The sequence below is a fragment of the Macaca nemestrina genome, chromosome 16 (genome assembly GCF_043159975.1).
Source record: "Macaca nemestrina isolate mMacNem1 chromosome 16, mMacNem.hap1, whole genome shotgun sequence".
Classification (NCBI taxonomy): domain Eukaryota; kingdom Metazoa; phylum Chordata; class Mammalia; order Primates; family Cercopithecidae; genus Macaca; species Macaca nemestrina.
In genome coordinates, this window is record NC_092140.1 from 47568827 (window position 1) to 47576499 (window position 7673).

The 7673-nt window shown below is 32.9% G+C and overlaps 1 protein-coding gene and 1 long non-coding RNA gene across 9 annotated transcripts in view; both read left to right on the plus strand.

The window, feature by feature from the left end:
- The window catches only part of LOC105489946 (protocadherin 9), a 944009-nt gene that overhangs the window by 784242 nt on the left and 152094 nt on the right, over window positions 1-7673 (plus strand). The window lies entirely within an intron of this gene.
- The window catches only part of LOC139359184 (uncharacterized), a 103952-nt gene that overhangs the window by 73915 nt on the left and 22364 nt on the right, over window positions 1-7673 (plus strand). Inside the window, exon 1 of the long non-coding RNA XR_011615022.1 lies at window positions 1-6449. This exon is cut by the window's left edge and continues 73915 nt beyond it. This is a non-coding gene — a long non-coding RNA (uncharacterized lncRNA). The remainder of the gene's footprint in view (window positions 6450-7673) is intronic.

The following is a 7673-nucleotide window of genomic DNA, read 5'->3' on the forward strand; positions in this document are numbered from 1 at the left end:
TGAATGTGATAGACAATATAAACATTCTTTCACATAATATGAACATATGATTTCTTCATCTCCAATCATTGTCCAAGGGAATTGAAATGAAATTCCATTCACCTGCCTCGCCTTAACTCTAGAGAGTGTGTTTTAATCCACAGCACAGAGAACTAGTAACATTTCTTTCATATGTAGTATGGATCTTTTAATATCCCTTGTAAATCATGGCTTTTAGCCTTTTCATAATTCTAGTTTCTTCAAGGTGTACTTCATCTTGGGTCCTCTTTTTCCCACTCATCTTTCGGAAATTCCAGTAATAGTTATTTTTAATGGAATTGCTATACGTTGGCATAAACATGCAAATCCACAGTATTTAATTTATATCATAGTATCCAGCTGTCTTCCATTTTTTAAAATGTTTCTCAGTATGGATTTTGCCTTTAAAATAAGGATTAAGTGCTGAACTGGCAAGCTTGGCAAATGCTGGTTACTCTTTTTATTAGGGTAACCAGCTGGACACTGGAATAAAATTTTGCTAATGGACTTTCTGTTTCAAAAATTAAAAGGTTCAGATGTTTTTACCTGAAGCACATACACAGAAATACATACATACACACATCACATATAAACCCTGATTATTTCTCTTTTAATAGCTGTTAGTTTTGAATGTTGTAATTCTTTCAATTTTGCACTGTTGGAGAAATGCTTTGTTTTTAAATACTTTGAAAGACAAGTTGGCAGGAAATTTCCAGATTATGTAATATCTGAGTTATGACATTCCATTTTGTGGAAGCTCATGCTTAGAAATTGGCATTGAAAGGCTTATCAAGCCTATGAAATAAACATGGAAAAGAAAGGAAAATATAGATATATTTTTTCTTCATGTATGTGTATGCTTGTGTGTGTGCGTGTGTATATATATATATACACACACATCTATATATATTAATTTATCTGTATAGTTAGATAAATATAGAACAGTGTGTATATGTGCATATGTAAATATACGTATAGCATTTAAAGTAACTTTCTGCAATGAACTAAATCTTTTCCTTGAAAAAATAGGAATCAGAAGAGGACAAAGAAGATACTCAGATTTTTTATTTTTAGTGAAATTATCTCCTCTTTCCAACTGCATTGAGATATAATTGGCAAAAATATTGTATATATTTGAAGTGTACTACATGATGATTTTATTTATATATATAGTGAAAAGATCACCACAATCATCGTGTGTTACAATTTTTTCTAATATGCTAATATTTTCCGAAGTCTAAGCTGTCTAGGAACCAAATTTTTTGTTGTTGTTGTTAGCACAATAATCTTTCAGTGAAATTCTCATTGATACTGCTCTTGGCTCCAGTTCTCATAAAAATACTTTCTAAGGCCGGGCGTGGTGGCTCATGCCTGTAATCCCAGCACTTTGGGAGGCCGGGGAAGGCGGATCACCTGACAGTCAGGGTTCCGGACCAGCCTGGCCAACATGCTGAAACCCCGTCTCTACTAAAAATACAAAAATTAGCCAGGCATGGTGGCACATGCCTGTAGTCCCAGCTACTCGGGAGGCTGAGACCGGAGAGTCGCTTGAACCTAGGAGGCAGGGGTTGCAATGAGCCGACATTGCGCCACTGCACTTCTGCCTGGTCGACAGAGCAACAGAGTGAGACTCTGTCTCAAACGGAAAAACAAAACAAAACAAATTAAAATATCTCCTCTCTAATGCTTTTTGCAGGAAAAAAAAAAAGTCTTATTAGGAGAAAGCAAAATAATTTTTGTCCTCTTGGAAGCTTTCTAACAGTTGAAACGTATAAGTTCATTTCCTGTGCCTCTGAGCTACACTATGTAAAAGTCAGTCCTGGTAAGTTATAATTAGACATGTAGGATAATTCTAATGATGTCCTACAACTGATAAAATCAGTCTCAGCCCTGTCTACCACATGATTACCATGGAAACCATTGCTGGCCAACAGAGTAATTCTGATCAAAAGGAATTATTATTAATCCTCTCAGGATATGTTGGGTAGGGATTTGCACAGCTTTTGTTAAAGTTTCTTGTGGAAGCTTAAAGGTCCAGTAAGGGTAAATATTAATTCTTAATGTGCTGGAGAGTAAAAATGGCTTAGTCTCTGTGGGGCACAACTGGCTCTCAGTAAATCAGATATTAACAGATTATAGGATCAGTCTTGAACTAGCCAGGGATTAGAGATAAACAGGTGAATTTGTAGAGGGGGAAAATAATTTTGAAGCTGACTTCACCAAGTCATTGCCTTCTCAAATTGGAATTTAAACAGGGAAGAAAGAATGTACAAGAAATTTCAAATTTGTTAAACAACGCTCATGGTAATTTCCAAAAAATCAGATAATAATACTGAACGATTATTGCTCTGATTTGCATATGTATAACTATAATATATGGAGGGTAATGACCAACTATCTGTCATGAAAAGCGTAGCATTCTTTAAGGATTTTTCAATTTAGTTATCTATATCTACATATTTACTCAAGCTATTGCGTAAAATTCCAAAATAATAAATCAAATAACATAAATATTACCAAGAACTGAAGACAAGCTCTTAATTTAAAAACTCTTCATGTAGTCATTTCATGTAAAATTGTGACAAAACCATGTTTCCCAGAGTTTCAGCTTACATTTCAAGATTTGAAAAAAATACATGAAAAGCAGCATTGTTAGTTTTATTAGAATGTTGTCACTATTAATTATGAACATTTTAAAATTCATTTATGATGCTAGTTTATTGGTATATAATAAATATGCAGAAAATCACACAAGATTAACAGTAACATATAAATAATTTATTCAGAACAATAAAAACATAAAATCTCAAACATTGTTACACAGTTCCAAAAATTGTCAGAATTTAAAATGCTATACCATTTTTGACCATTAAAATCCATCATTTTGCTCCCTTCAGCAGCACATATATAAAGCCCATCATCAATACTAACTAAACATTTTTCAGCTTGTTGTCCCAGAGATGAATGAAAATTTGTTCTAAAGTGTTTGTGGAGTTTCTGGCTATGTCTTAAATCTGATTCTTTTATGAGAGATAATACAAAAACCAAGTCAATATTTCCTGACATTTCATGTTACTTAATATATTTTCTGTCTGTTTTAGTTTTCTGATGTATGCAGTTAGCCGCTTGCTTTGCTCTTGTTTTGGCATTCACAGAGGGTCCAGACTTCTATTGGCACTTGTGCCATGTATTTTTGGCTTGCCCTGATGAAATGTGTTAGTTTCCGCAGCTGTGTAAACTGAAAAGGGAAATATCATGTAGAGATATGCCTGGAATTGGGAACTACCATTTACACATTTTGCTAACTTGAAAGTTAATCATGAAGGTAAATTAGATGTTTAAGTATTTTTTTTGTCAATGACTACATCTCAAAACCTGGAAAAATATTGTGATGCACAAATAAATGGCACTATGTGAGGAGAGTCCAAATGGTTTCATAACCAAATTCATCATTCATCACTAAATTCATATTCTGTCCCAGCAATATTTTCTCTAAAGTTCACACCAAAATAATTTAGATAAGACTAAAAAAACAACAAACTGGAGATGAACTTATTATTTTAGACAACTATTAGTTCCTACTTTGAGATCTAATACTTAGTTACTTGAATACTTAAAATATTATACATATATATATATGTAATCTCAGCAATCTCATTCTTTGGAAAAGAGATTTTTTATCATCATAGATTTATTCCATTGTATCATTTTTCTATGAAAAGAATGCTACTCCATGACTTAATGAGGAGAGGAAGAAATCATTTTTGCACATTTCTCCAACTAAGTAACTAAAGGCCTCACCTAGCCATAACCTTTGTTTAGAAACCTCTATGGTTTTATATAAGGGGGTAATATGCATTTTCTCTTTGAAAGATAAGAGTATGTGATTTCATCCCTGTTCTCTCATTCTTCCTTATGAGCACATCTATGTTTTGGATGTTCTCCAGGGACTTTTACAGTGATCTCTAAACTTTTATTTATTTATTTTCATGCCTCCTTTGTAAGATATTCACCAGAGATAGAAAGCCAATTGATGTATGTGGCAGTCAGTTTTTATACAGCCATGCTTTGCGCACTGGACAAGAACTCTTGTAAAAGTAAGAGATAGAAGCCTCCCCTATCCCCTTAAGCAGTTGGAAATATTACCTGTAAACTTATGATGTGGATACAACCAGATATAGTTTTCCAAAAGTCATTCAGCTCAGATTAAAAACCCAAATAGATGATTCCTCTGGAATAATGGAATTCCAATTTGCTATTTGCATACATAACTTGGAAGCTGGATGTTATCTTAGCACATATAAAGAAATGGTTTTAAGATTTATAATGTAGAAACCCAGAAACTATATAGTAGTGAAGAAATTTACTAAGAAGTCATAAAAATGCACAATCTTTATTGTTTTTAAAACATCTTAGTTTTTCTTTATTAACCAATAATCATCCATTTCCTTCCTTAAATTATTAAAATAAAAGCTATAATAAATTTAATCATAATACAAAGTAATAAAATGTAAATACAAAAATACCAGCTTAATGATAGTTTTTGTCCTGAATGTTTTTATTGTAAAGATAACTCGTTAGCTTTGGAAACTCTGTCTTTTAATTTAGGAATTTCAAAATAAACCACTGAAGCTAAAACACTTCATGCATATATTGTTTGATACGTTTTACAATTATTTAAGAACAATCAATTCTGTTAGAATAAACAGAATTTATTTCATACTTATCTGGCTTTGCGCACACATTCTAAAAATAAAAAAATTGTTTTCATATATTTTCAGGTGGTTTTCTAATGTTTTTTCTTCCCTCCTTCATGACATAGAAAAATTACAAATTAAAACCAAGGATAGATCTCTTAAATTTTCATTGCTTTGAGGATACAAAATTTGTCTATAGCCTTGGTGGGTAATTTTTGGAAACACTGGTGATATTCAGACTTGTTAATGCAGCTTCTCGGCCCATGCCTGGAGAGAAAGTGTTTCATCCACCAGAGCTCTTACAGATGACACACTTCACTTGCTGGTGAAGCAACATCCAAAGAATGATTTTAATGTTCTAGAGATGTAAATGGAGTGTATGGTAGAATGGCAATAAAAAGCAATTTCATTTAGGAAAACTCATTTCTTAGTGTATATTCTGTGAAGGGATATTGTTTGATTAAAATAAAAGACATTAAAATTCAATAAAGACAGAACGATCATGGTGAATGAAGTTGAGTCACTTTACAGTTAATTATGCTTGTGGTTGATCTTGTGGCTGTGTAGCTGATATATGCAATGCAGAATCTGTGTGTTTCCATGAAGCCATATTTTGAAAACAAGACAGGTACAGCGTCTATGTTGGATGCATTAGAAAGGCATGCTGGCAAGGAGAAAAACTAGAAGAATAAAGACAGAAAATAAGAATAAGAATATGAGGGTTCCTTAGAGCAAAAAAATAAAAATGCTGTTCTGTTGGAAATATTTATTGAAGAGTTGCATTAAAGAAAGAAGAAATGCAACAGGGTTTATGACTCAGGTTGTAGAAAACCCTGTCTGAGTCCCAACTCCTTCTATTCGTTAGCTATTTGCCTTTAGACTTCACATGTTTCTGAACTTATTTTCTCATCATCTACAGATTAGAGTTAATGATACCTACTTTTTATAAATCATATTGCAGATCATAAAAATTATATTTATTATAAAATTAACATAGTTTCAACATTTTGTTATTAGTAGAATATTTATAAATATAATAGTCATTACAGATTTTTTTACACACTTGAAATATTCAGCCAAAAATCTAAAAGACATTTCCAGACATCAAGCACAGGAAATCAATAATCAATTAAGCAATGGCCTAATTTCTTTTTGCAATGACTCAGGAATTTTCCCTTATAAACAAAAGTAGCAGTGATTTCAAAACTGGCCTGCATGGATCAAAAAGTTAAGTGTGTAAGGAAAATTATCTGAGACACTTCTTTATGATAAAAGTGCAAAATGTTTCTGCAGAATTGTTGCTACATTGCATATGAAAGCACATGCTTACACCAACAGTTTGATGAAAGAGTTCTCATTATGTAGACAGAAATTAGTTTTCATCTTTGTTTACTATAAAAAACCACTGATTGATTATGTCACGTTTAAGGATCTTTATTGTTGTTACTCTTGATATGACCTGTCATTTTACTTTGTGTGATGCATGTTTAGCTCAAGGTGAACTTTGAGTTGTTCAACAAAGGTGCACGTGAGAAATTAAGGGCACAGTATGGATTCCCATTAACTTACCTACAATCTAAAATGAATTGTGCAATTGGATGTCAAATTTTTAACCCTTTATTAATTCCTCTAACAGAATGGTGCTGTGGCAGCTAGTTTAGAACACAAAACCAATTTGAACCTCATGGAAACCATGGAAAACTCAAGAGTCGGTGGTGAGAAATTAAAAAGGATGTATGTACAACATTCTGTATAATTTATACATACCCTGAAGCCTAACACCATAAATAATTATGTGAAACAATAGCCCTAACAATAAGCTATTTGAAAGGATGAAACGTAATTAGGATCTGTCAATAATAAAAACACTAACAAAACAAACTGTGGCAGATACCATTTATTGGATGCTCACCACACAACAAGCAGCATAATTTACAAGCATTTATTTATTTATTTATTTGTATGCATTTGTGTATATGACATATTGATATATGTATACAGAATGAATTGATTAATACAGTTAAGCCAATTAACATATCCACCATCTTGAATAGTAACCTATTTTATTTCTGTGGAGAGAATATCTGAAATCTACTCTTAGAAAATTTCCAGTACACAATACAGTATTATTAACCATTAAAGTCTTCATGATATACTTTATGTTTTTAACCTGCTAAAAAAATACCATTGTCTTGTTCACTGTATTTTGTAGATGAGATAACAAACGCCAAAATACATTAAATGTTCTTCTGAAGTTCACACAGATAGAAGTGGCCATCTCAGATAAAACTCAGCCAAATTAAAAGGAGTGAATTGAGGCATTTCTTGATTTGAAAACACAAGATTGGGTCAGAAACAGGCAATAGGAGTGTTAACAAAGATGAAGGGAAGCTATGTACTTAAAATCCAGGAGGAAACAGCCATTTTATCTCATTCTGAGTCACCATTTTTGTATGTAATTTTCTATATAAATACGTTTTTTCAGTATCTTGGAATTCCATTAGACCTACTTAAATTTGACTAAGCTCAGACTGCCCTTACTTTAAACCTATTTTGGAACAAAAGTTTCAGCATTGGGAAGAACTCCTATTATTTCCCATCCTCTTTGACTGCCTATAGCTACCCCTGCTTACTGAGTTGGCTTCACTGCAGTATTAAGATAGGCTTGCTGCTATGACAACCCTACATCTCAGTGGCTAAACACAATGCCATTTATTCCTTTTTGTGTCACTGTCCAGAATGGGTCAAAGGACAGAGTCTTGGCTGCAGCATCATTTTCTATATTTTAGACCACCTCCCACAATGTTTGAATTTTCAGACTAGGAGAAAGAGATAAGGAGTGTTATGTGGGCTTTTATGGGTTGGGCCTGCCAGTGATGAATAACACTCATGTGTGTGTTATAAGGGCCATAACAGTCACATACCTGCTATCCCCCAACAAGGGAGAACAGGAAATAT